This window comes from Babylonia areolata, chromosome 14 (genome assembly GCF_041734735.1).
Source record: "Babylonia areolata isolate BAREFJ2019XMU chromosome 14, ASM4173473v1, whole genome shotgun sequence".
Taxonomy (NCBI): Eukaryota; Metazoa; Mollusca; class Gastropoda; order Neogastropoda; family Buccinidae; genus Babylonia; species Babylonia areolata.
In genome coordinates this window covers 34,113,368-34,125,867 of record NC_134889.1, presented here as the reverse complement: position 1 = coordinate 34,125,867, position 12,500 = coordinate 34,113,368, and the positions used below count along the sequence as shown (strand labels likewise).

Sequence of the window (12,500 nt, the reverse complement as noted above, 5' to 3'; positions counted from 1 at the left end):
GGGGTTCAGGCAGTAGCAGGTCTGCACATAAAATATGTTGACCTGGGAGATCGGAAAAATCTCCACCCTTTACCCACCGGGCGGCGTTGCCGAGATTCGAACCCGGGACCCTCAGATTGAAAGTCCAGCGCTTTAACCACTCGGTTGTTGGTTTAAACAGTACTTTTATCTGGAACGTGTCACAATACAACAACAGTTATAGATTTAAAGGACAACAAGAAGATCTTATTATATAAAGTCCTCCCCATTCTCCGTATATTAATCGTGGATTGTGGAACTGTTTTTTTTTCTTCTTTTTCTGAACACAAGAACAAAGAGACACACAGACACACGGACACACAGATACAGAGGACACACAGATACAGAGGACACACCGACATAGGGACACACAGATGCAGAGACACACAGATACAGGGACACAGACACAGAGACACACAGATACAGGGACACACAGATACAGAGACACACAGATACAGAGACACACAGATACAGGGACACAGACACACAGATACAGGGACACAGACACAGAGACACACAGATACAGAGACACAGACACACAGACACAGAGACACACAGACACAGAGACACACAGATACAGAGACACACAGATACAGGGACACACAGATACAGGGGACACACAGACACAGAGACACACAGACACAGGGACACACAGACACAGAGACACACAGACATAGGGGACACAGATACAGACACACAGACATAGGGACACACAGATACAGGGACACACAGACATAGGGGACACAGATACAGGGACACACAGACACAGGGACACACAGACACAGGGACACACAGATACAGACACAGGGACACACAGACACAGAGACACACAGATACAGGGACACAGATACAGAGACACATAGATACAAAGACACACAGATACAGAGACACACTGACACAGGGACACACAGATGCAGACTGACAGACGCACAGGACAAGATATGTGTCCGTCACGGTGTGAAGTGACAGAACAAAGGTCAGGATCCTGTCCTCCCGTCGTCATTTCTTTCCTTCTCTCTGGCCACACACCATGAAGACATGCATGAGAGATAAGAACAACGCACGTCCCTCCCTGCCCCTTCCCCCCCCTCCCCCTCCTCCGTCCCCCCCCCCCCCCCACCCCCCGCCCCCCCCGGTCGCGTGGCTGGGCGTTGTTTCAGTTCACAAAGATGGCCGCCACAGACAAGGCAAGTCCTTCAACAACAACAGCGTTGTCAGGTGAGGAGGATGGGGAGGAGCGGGGGGTTTGGGGCGGGGGGGGGGGATAAACGATCGGCCCTGACGTCATATCCTCCAGGAAGCCATTGTCCCGTACGACACGCCTGAGTGAAGACACGAAATCGATCAATCAATCTACCTGGCCTTGCGCCAGCGCGCGCGCATGCGCAGGACAGAGAGACAGACAGAGCAGGAAAAAGAGAAGGGCTGCTGACGGTTTTTTCTGGGGTTTTTTTCTGTTTTGGGTTGTTGTTTTTTTCGGTTTTTTTTCAAAGGATTAGCTCGAATTGACATTGCTTTTTTGTTTGGTTTTGGTTGTGACGAATAAAGAAACGACGTGGAATGATGCAAGGTGTGCAAGTACAGGAAGACACAATAAGAGAGACAGACAGACAGACAGAGAGACACAGAGAGAGAGAGGGAATAATGGAGAAAGAAAAGAAAAAACAACTGAACTAAAAGCTAGTGGTGCTGCTGGGAGCTGGGAGGGGCTGCACAAACTAGCTGCACGGCTGTTGCTGGCTGTTTGGTCGTTGGGGCTGAGGATCAATACAGCTGGTACGGTCAGGACGTGGAAAGACGGATGAGGTGAGGGGTGAGGGATGTGGTGAGGGATGAGGTGAGTGGTGAGGGATGTGGCGAGGGATGAGGGATGTGGTGAGGGATGAGGTGAGGAATGAGGTGAGTGGTGAGGGATGTGGTGAGGGATGATGGATGAGATGAGGGATGAGGGATGTGGTGAGGGATGAGGTGAGGGATGAGGTGAGTGGTGAGGGATGTGGTGATGGATGATGGATGAGATGAGGGATGAGGGATGTGGTGAGGAATGAGGTGAGGGATGAGGTGAGTGGTGAGGGATGTGGTGAGGGATGATGGATGAGATGAGGGATGAGGTGAGTGGTGAGGGATGTGGTGAGGGATGATGGATGAGATGAGGGATGAGGGATGTGGTGAGGGATGAGGTGAGGGATGAGGTGAGTGGTGAGGGATGTGGTGAGGGATGATGGATGAGATGAGGGATGAGGGATGTGGTGAGGGATGAGGTGAGGGATGAGGTGAGTGGTGAGGGATGTGGTGATGGATGATGGATGAGATGAGGGATGAGGGATGTGGTGAGGAATGAGGTGAGGGATGAGGTGAGTGGTGAGGGATGTGGCGAGGGATGAGGTGATGAATGAGGTGAGTGGTGAGGGATGAGGTGAGTGGTGATGGATGAGGTGAGGAATGAGGTGAGTGGTGAGGTAAGTGGTGATGGATGAGGTGAGGAATGAGGTGAGTGGTGAGGTGAGTGGTGAGGGATGAGGTGAGGGATGAGGTGAGTGGTGAGGGATGTGGTGAGGGATGATGGATGAGATGAGGTGAGTGGTGAGGGATGTGGTGAGGGATGATGGATGAGATGAGGGATGAGGGATGTGGTGAGGGATGAGGTGAGGGATGAGGTGAGTGGTGAGGGATGTGGTGATGGATGATGGATGAGATGAGGGATGAGGGATGTGGTGAGGAATGAGGTGAGGGATGAGGTGAGTGGTGAGGGATGTGGTGAGGGATGATGGATGAGATGAGGGATGAGGTGAGTGGTGAGGGATGTGGTGAGGGATGATGGATGAGATGAGGGATGAGGGATGTGGTGAGGGATGAGGTGAGGGATGAGGTGAGTGGTGAGGGATGTGGTGAGGGATGATGGATGAGATGAGGGATGAGGGATGTGGTGAGGGATGAGGTGAGGGATGAGGTGAGTGGTGAGGGATGTGGTGATGGATGATGGATGAGATGAGGGATGAGGGATGTGGTGAGGAATGAGGTGAGGGATGAGGTGAGTGGTGAGGGATGTGGCGAGGGATGAGGTGATGAATGAGGTGAGTGGTGAGGGATGAGGTGAGTGGTGATGGATGAGGTGAGGAATGAGGTGAGTGGTGAGGTAAGTGGTGATGGATGAGGTGAGGAATGAGGTGAGTGGTGAGGTGAGTGGTGAGGGATGAGGTGAGGGATGAGGTGAGTGGTGAGGGATGTGGTGAGGGATGATGGATGAGATGAGGTGAGTGGTGAGGGATGTGGTGAGGGATGATGGATGAGATTAGGGATGAGGGATGTGGTGAGGGATGAGATGAGGGATGAGGTGAGTGGTGAGGGATGTGGTGAGGGATGATGGATGAGATGAGGGATGAGGGATGTGGTGAGGGATGAGGTGAGGGATGAGGTGAGTGGTGAGGAATGTGGTGAGGGATGATGGATGAGGTGAGGGATGAGGTGAGTGGTGAGGGATGAGGTGAGGGATGATGAATGAGTGGTGAGGGATGAGGTGAGTGGTGAGGGATGTGGTGAGGGGTGAGGTGAGGATGTGGTGAGGGATGATGGATGAGATGAGGGATGAGGGATGTGGTGAGGAATGAGGTGAGGGATGAGGTGAGTGGTGAGGGATGTGTTGAGGGAGGAGGTGAGTGGTGAGGAATGTGGTGAGGGATGAGGTGAGGAATGAGGTGAGTGGTGAGGGATGAGGTGAGTGGTGAGGTGAGTGGTGAGGGATGAGGTGAGGAATGAGGTGAGTGGTGAGGTGAGTGGTGAGGGATGAGGTGAGGGATGAGGTGAGTGGTGAGGGATGTGGTGAGGGATGAGGTGAGTGGTGAGGAATGAGGTGAGTGGTGAGGGATGTGGTGAGGGATGAGGTGAGGAATGAGGTGAGGGATGAGGTGAGGGATGAGGGATTTGGTGAGGGATGAGGGATTTGGTGAGGGATGAAGGATGAGGTGAGGGGTGAGGTGAGTGATGAGGGATGTGGTGAGGGATGAGGTGAGGGATGAGGTGTGTTTCTATCCTCCACCCCTCTCTCTGTGTTTATCCCCAATCTATCTCTCTCTTTCTCTCTCTTTGTTTCAACCCCCGCCTCTCTCTCTGTGCCTCTATCCCCCTCCCCTCTTTGTTTCTATCTCCTCTCTCTCTCTCTCTCTCTCTCTCTCTCTCTCTCTCTCTGTATCTGTCTCTGTTTCCGTCTCCACACCTCTCTCTACATCACTCTATTTCTCTTCATTAAACACGAGCATTTCGGTGTATATTTTCGAACACACGCGCGAACACGAACACAGATTCAGCCCTGACAGCAATAAAGAGCGATGACTCTCTCCAGGTACAAGGCACACAACTTCAAGTCAATGCTGCTTATGTCGCTAGCACACTTACAATGAGTTACAGACAGACGCACGTATACACACATGCACGTACACACACACGCACGCACGCACGCACGCACACACACACACACACACACACACACACACACACACACACACACACACACTTTTCCCCACCTTTCCATAGGTTCAGTGTCCGGGTTTCCCAACCAACACGACTTGTACCAGGCATGTAATGTTTGTCAATGGACCCCGTCAGGAAAGCTGTCACCACTGTCTTGTCGTCACGACGTTTTAAAACTGTTTTAATGAACACCTTAAAGACAGCTGTCACCACTGTCTTGTCGTCACGACGTTTTAAAACTGTTTTAATGAACACTTTAAAGACAGCTGTCACCAGTGTCATGTCGTCACGACATTTTAAAACTGTTTTAAGGAACACAACATTTTAAAACTGTTTTAAGGAACACCTTAAAGACAGCTGTCACCACTGTCTTGTTGTCACAACGTTTTAAAACTGTTTTAATGAACACCTTAAAGACAGCTGTCAACACTGTCTGTCACAACGTTTTAAAACTGTTTTAATGAACACTTTAAAGACAGCTGTCACCACTGTCATGTTGTCACGACGTTTTAAAACTGTTTTAATGAACACTTTAAAGACAGCTGTCACCACTGTCATGTCGTCACGACCTTTTAAAACTGTTTTAAGGAACACAACATTTTAAAACTGTTTTAAGGAACACCTTAAATACAGCTGTCACCACTGTCTTGTCGTCACGACGTTTTAAAACTGTTTTAATGAACACCTTAAAGACAGCTGTCACCACTGTCATGCGTCACGACCTTTTAAAACTGTTTTAAGGAACACAACATTTTAAAACTGTTTTAATGAACACCTTAAAGACAGCTGTCACCACTGTCTTGTCGTCACGACGTTTTAAAACTGTTTTAATGAACACCTTAAAGACAGCTGTCACCACTGTCTTGTCGTCACGACGTTTTAAAACTGTTTTAATGAACACCTTAAAGACAGCTGTCACCACTGTCTTGTCGTCACGAGTTTTAACTCACTCAGTACGACCAGTCCTCTCTTGTCCTCTACACAGACCCCTCGGATGTCCAGTGGGTGTCTGAATGACCCAGCCTTTAGCTTCCGTCGTCAGAATTGTGGTATTCTTTGTCAACATTCACCTCTTCAGTATAAGAGCCTTCCGCTTGCAATATTTTGATGATGGTAATTGGGGTGAAACGCTGTTAACGTCGTCTCTTTCGCCGTTCGTATGGAAAGAGTTAAAACTGTTTTAATGAACACCTTAAAGACAGCTGTCACCACTGTCTTGTCGTCACGACGTTTTAAAACTGTTTTAATGAACACCTTAAAGACAGCTGTCACCACTGTCTTGTTGTCACAACGTTTTAAAACTGTTTTAATAAACACCTTAAAGACAGCTGTCACCACTGTCCTGTCGTCACGACGTTTTAAAACTGTTTTAATGAACACCTTAAAGACAGCTGTCACCACTGTCCTGTCGTCACGACCTTTTAAAACTGTTTTAATAAACACCTTAAAGACAGCTGTCACCACTGTCTTGTCGTCACGACCTTTTAAAACTGTTTTAATGAACACCTTAAAGACAGCTGTCACCACTGTCTTGTCGTCACGACGTTTTAAAACTGTTTTAATGAACACCTTAAAGACAGCTGTCACCACTGTCCTGTCGTCACGACCTTTTAAAACTGTTTTAATGAACACCTTAAAGACAGCTGTCACCACTGTCCTGTCGTCACGACGTTTTAAAACTGTTTTGATGAACACATTTTTCCTCATTGAGTAAGCATAGGATCATTTTCCAGATTGAGTAAAATGTTAATTCACTACACGTCATACATTCTAAACTACCCATAACATTAGCATTCAAGGTTCAATGAAAATAGGATATACACATTTCTCGGGGCGGTATTGATAAAAATCCGCTAACTTGCATTGATTTGTTGTCTCCTTCTTACAGCATGGAAAACGAATTTGCCAACTTGGTGACTTAAGTTATCCATTTTCCCCTCTAACAGTATGCTTATGAGTGAATTTTGGAAATCTTTTAGGAACTTCTGCCTCAAGTCATTACATTGTGGGCAAACAAAAATAAAGTGGTGTTCGTTTTCGGTTCTGTGACCACAACTTGGACATCGTTTACTTTCAGGATTTTCATTTTTTCTGTTAAAGTTGCTGTTAATAGGCAATGTGCCAAGTCTAATGTGTGTGTGTGTGTGTGTGTGTGTGTGTGTGTGTGTGTGTGTGTGTGTGTGAGAGAGAGAGAGAGAGAGAGAGAGAGAGAGAGAGAGAGTTAGAAAGAAGAGAATTCGGCTCGAATCTGGAATGACCAATGTTTCTAACAACCTCTTGCTTTTCTTTCTTTTTTTTTCCTTTTTTTACTAACCCCGCCCCCCGCCCCACCCCGCCCACACCTCTCCATCGCCCCAGTGTTTCTTAAGTAGTGGTCTGTGTGCTAGTCTTTCCGGTGAGACAATCTTCAAAAACAACAACAACAACAACAAAAACCCGAAGTAACACAGATACCACACACGCACTGAGCACATGTTTAAGAAAAAAAAGAAAAAAAGAAATAAAAAGGCAAGAAGACCCTTGCAGATACATATCTGCGGGAGAATCCATTTTGACTTGGACGTAAGAGAGGTGTGGTGGGACAGGAGGGTTGGGGGGGGGGGGGGGGGGGGGGAGGTAAGAGAGAGGGAGAGGGAAGGAGGAGACAAGGTTCTTTCTCTTTCTCTCTCCACCCCCTCCTCACCCCCCCCCCACCTCCCCACAACTCCTCCCCTCGCCCCCCCACCCCCCTTCCTCCACCCCAGCCGGTGAAAAGTGTAACCTTGAACTATTGGAATCCCAGCAGGTGGGTGTGCTAGACACGAAGAGGCCGTCGCACTCTCCGAGACTCTCACTGACTTCAGACAAGGTCATGGTCACGCTTGGCTGGGCGACCTCCTCTGACCTTACATCCACCATTTCAATGCTGTAGTGTGGAGGGGGTAGGGGGTGGTGGGTGGGGAGAGGTGGGAGGGGGGGCGTGGGGCGTGAGGCGTGGAGGGCGTTTGTGTGTGTGTGGGGGGGGGGGGAGGGGGTTTGAGGGGTGGGGGGGGTAGAGCGGTGAGGGGAGGTATCACCACTCTTTGAATTTTTTTTTTTTATCATTTTTATTTTATTATTACTTTTTTTTTTTTACAAAGCGTTTTTTTTAACTGGTGTTGTACATCGTATCGTCTCTCTGGTATGATGGGTTATCCTGTGTGTGTGTGTGTGTGTGTGTGTGTGTGTGTGTGTGTGTGTGTGTGTGCGTGTGTGTGTGTGTGTGTGTGTGTGCGTGCGTGTGTGTGTGTGTGTGTGTGTGTGTGTGTGCGTGCGTGCGTGCGTGTGTGTGTGTGTGTGTGTGTGTGTGTGTGTGTGTGTGCGTGCGTGCGTGCGTGCGTATGTGTGTGTGTGTGTGTGCGTGCGTGTGTGCGTGTGTGTGTGTGTGTGTGTGTGCGCGTGCGTTTACATGATAAACGTTGTGTGTTGGTTATTGTGTTGTGTATTGTTGAGTGTACAGAAACTACTCGACAGTTTTTGTTGTTGGTTTTTTTTCATAATAATTTTTGGAATTGATGTTAAAATGCCTGTGGTTGATGCTCCCATGTCATGTTTGTTTGACATTTGGTTGAATGTTTTACAGATCAGTATGATCTATATTGATTTTACCACTATATTAATTTGATCATGTGAATGTACAATACGTTTGCATGGGTGCTTGCATATGGGCGGGTGTGTGTGCGCGCGTGTATGTGTGTGTGTTTTAAATGATGGAAAGTTATCGGACTTGCTTTGCTATGACTGAGTTGAGTGTTATTTTGTTATGTATATGTTGTATGTCAAATTTTATCGCTTTGCTTATAATTTGTATGTATGATAGACTTAACCACACTTAATTTCTCTACGAGATAACAAAGGTATTCTGATTCTGATTCTTAAGTAATTGTGGCCTCTGTGTATCTCTGCTGCAGTCAAGTTGAGTATTTGCTACGAAGAGTTGAGAACACGAGATAGAGAATGACTATGGTGTGAGTGAAAAGTTAGTTTTCTGCACAGAGTATAGAGCACTTGACAGAATGACTTTGGTGTGAAAGGTAGGTTTCCTGTAGCCAAGCGCTCAGCTGGTTTCAGATACTGCTTCACGCACAAGCTAATAGCAGACACCTTTTCACGACTAACACGCTGGTCTGCAACGACTCACACAGAAGGCGCGACGCCATTTCAGATTTTTGAATGTGCGCCCCAGCCAAACATCCTCCAAACATCTATAAAATCAAGTCTCTGTATCGTTCACTGCAATACTATATCTGTTGTGCCTACACACACACTTTAATCAGTTAGAAGCATATTTGACTGCCAGTCAGTTAGAAGCATATTTAATTGCCTACATACACACTTTAATCAGTTAGAAGCATATTTGATCAAGTCTCTGTATCGTTCACTGCAATATTATATCTGTTGTGCCCACATACACACTTTAATCAGTTAGAAGCTTAGAAGCATATTTGATTTCAGTTTAATTATTCGTCAGTTTAAAGATTTCAACTGAAGCTAAGCTTACGTCATTTTGTCCTTCTGGTCACACATAATGCTAGTTACAATTCTGTATGTAACTGCTGTTGGAAACTAAAACCACATCATTATAATGTTTGGATGAGAATAGATCAGGTATTTAGAAGATATAAAGCCGATTTTCATTGTCGAAACTTAACGACAATCAGCAATCAGTCCACACCTTGCGTTGCTTGATGGCTTTGACTGAGATGAAAACTGTGTTTCTGACACACCGTATTTGATTAAATATCTCTTTTGTTGGATCAATAAACTGCAAGTATCACATACTGGAAGAATCGTCACAATTCCATCTTTAAATCTGTACCATTTGTGTTTGCCTACTTTAAACTGATTTAACGCAGTTTGTAATTTTCAGCGACAAGCTCGTTAAAACTGACCCTTTTCAGGTGACTTAAATTAAGATTATAAATTCATCTTAAATAATCAACACTTCATTTCACAATCATTAGAAAGTAGGTGTTGAGCTGTTTCTTTTGCGACCAATCCGACGTAAATCGGTTCAGGGATCATTTAGAAATCTATCACTAAACACCTTGTAACAAACACAATTCTAATAAAATCTGGCCCGATTTGAGCTGATTTGCTTCGCAGCATACGCGGGCGTCATTATAGTTCGCTTAACCTGTATAAATAGCGACAGAGTGTGACCAATGGTCAAACAATAGACTGCTGGAGAGTTCCGCGGCCATCTTGGATCTTGCGCATGCGCACTTAACTTTTACTCGAAATCGCGAGCAATGCTGAAGGCGATTAACAAAGGCAAAAGCAACAAACATGCGCTGTCACCCATTTCTTCCGTTGATAGCCTCCATTGTTACAAACTCTGTACAATATGTACGTAATGAACAAAGAACAAAATATAAGCAAAAAATCGAAGAAAGAACCCTTCTGTTTCGCACGTTCTGCCTCTCTTGTTCGAAATTTTAGAGAGCCAATCAACTTCGAGAGCACAGATCATGTGACACGCCTCTATAAGTCATATCAGCATGGAACTCTCCAGTGGTCTATTCCCAACGAACAAACTTGACCTTAAGGGTGTAGGCGCCAATAAGGTCGTTAAACTCCAATCTGGATCAATGGTCATTTTCCACCTGGCTGAGTCTGCCTACAGCCAGAGCCTGCTCTCTCTCTCATGCTGTGTCGCACACAGAGTGTGTGTTGTGTGTGTTTCTGCAACGGCCGGCATCGCCATATCAATGCATTGTCTTCTTTTTCTCTTCTTCTTTTCTCCATCTTTACATGATAGTATTTCGCCATTGGCCCATTCAAAGACCTGCTAACCACAGTGAAGGAATGCATGTTCCGCTGGTATGGACACGTCACACGATCAGACGGCCTAGCCAAGACAATCCTGCAGGGTACCGTACAAGGAAGGAGGAAGAGAGGCAGACAGAGAAAGCGGTGGGAGGACAACATCAAAGAGTGGACGGGCCTGCCATTTGCCACAACTCAAAGGGCCGCTGAGGACCGAGGCAGGTGGCGCGAGCTGACCAGGCAGTCATCCATGGTGCCCCAACGACCCACCCACGGGTCAAGGGATAGATGAGATGAGATGATGAGATGAGATTGTAATAAAACAATAGAAGAACCCTTTCCTGACTGGCCTGGTATATGTCCCTGGGCCAGTGATAGGATCTTTTCTGTCCTTTCAGTCCCCTTCTTATAACAGACCACTCGGGACCACGGCTGCATTTCTGGACAGAGTACAGAGCACTTGAGAGAATGACTTTGGTGTGAATGAAAGGTTTTCTACACAGAGAAAAGAGCACTTGAGAGAATGACTTTGGTGTGAATGAAAGGTTTTCTGCACAGAGAAAAGAGCACTTGAGAGAATGACTTTGGTGTGAAAGGAAAGTTTTCTACACAGAGAAAAGAGCACTTGAGAGAATGACTTTGGTGTGAAAGGAAGGTTTTCTACACAGAGAAAAGAGCACTTGAGAGAATGACTTTGGTGTGAATGAAAGGTAGGTTTTCTGCACAGAGTACAGAGCACTTGAGAGAATGACTTTGGTGTGAATGAAAGGAAGGTTTTCTGCACAAAGTACAGAGCACTTGAGAGAATGACTTTGGTGTGAATGAAAGGAAGGTTTTCTGCACAAAGTACAGAGCACTTGAGAGAATGACTTTGGTGTGAATGAAAGGAAGGTTTTCTGCACAAAGTACAGAGCACTTGAGAGAATGACTTTGGTGTGAATGAAAGGAAGGTTTTCTGCACAAAGTACAGAGCACTTGAGAGAATGACTTTGGTGTGAATGAAAGGAAGGTTTTCTGCACAAAGTACAGAGCACTTGAGAGAATGACTTTGGTGTGAATGAAAGGTAGGTTTTCTGCACAGAGTACAGAGCACTTGAGAGAATGACTTTTGTGTGAATGAAAGGTAGGTTTTCTACACAGAGAAAAGAGCACTTGAGAGAATGACTTTTGTGTGAATGAAAGGTAGTTTTTCTGCACGGAGAAAAGAGCACTTGAGAGAATGACTTTGGTGTGAACGAAAAAAGGTTTTCTACACAGAGAAAAGAGCACTTGAGAGAATGACTTTGGTGTGAAAGGAAGGTAGGTTTTCTGCACAGAGTACAGAGCACTTGAGAGAATGACTTTGGTGTGAAAGGAAGGTAGGTTTTCTGCACAGAGAAAAGAGCACTTGAGAGAATGACTTTGGTGTGAAAGGAAGGTAGGTTTTCTGCACGGAGTAGAGAAGCACTTAAGAGAATGACTTTGGTGTGAAAGGAAGGTAGGTTTTCTGCACGGAGTAGAGAAGCACTTAAGAGAATGACTTTGGTGTGAAAGGAAGGTAGGTTTTCTGCACGGAGTAGAGAAGCACTTAAGAGAATGACTTTGGTGTGAAAGGAAGGTAGGTTTTCTGCACGGAGTAGAGAAGCACTTAAGAGAATGACTTTGGTGTGAAAGGAAGGTAGGTTTTCTGCACGGAGTAGAGAAGCACTTAAGAGAATGACTTTGGTGTGAAAGGAAGGTAGGTTTTCTGCACGGAGTAGAGAAGCACTTAAGAGAATGAATGACTCAGGTGCGAAGGGCAGGCTTTCTACACAGAGTACAGAGCACGTGAGAGAGAGAGAATGACTCAGGTGTGAAAGGTAAGTTTGATCCACAAAGTAACAGAGCACTTGAGATACTGACTTTGGTATGTGGAAGGTAGGTTGTCCTTAGAGAGAACAGAAAGAAAACTAGAGAAAAGGGCTTTGGTGTGAAAGGAGTTTTATTGCACAGAGAGAATGACTTAGCCACACACTCACACACACACACACACACACACACACACACACATATATATATATATATATATATATATATATATATATATATATATATGTACATAATAGATTTTGTATATATATGTGTGTGTGTGTGTGGAGAGAGAGAGAGAGATTTAAGTCTGCAAAGCTATCCACATGACACTGAGTGCACACACACACACACACACTCTCCCTCTCTCTCTCTGTCTCTCTCTCTTTCTGTCTCTTCAT

General features: G+C 45.9%; 1 protein-coding gene across 3 annotated transcripts in view; it reads right to left on the bottom strand.

Moving 5' to 3' along the window:
* The window catches only part of LOC143290003 (uncharacterized), an 85,511-nt gene that overhangs the window by 67,753 nt on the left and 5,258 nt on the right, over positions 1–12,500 (bottom strand). The gene's annotated exons all lie outside the window — the stretch shown is intronic.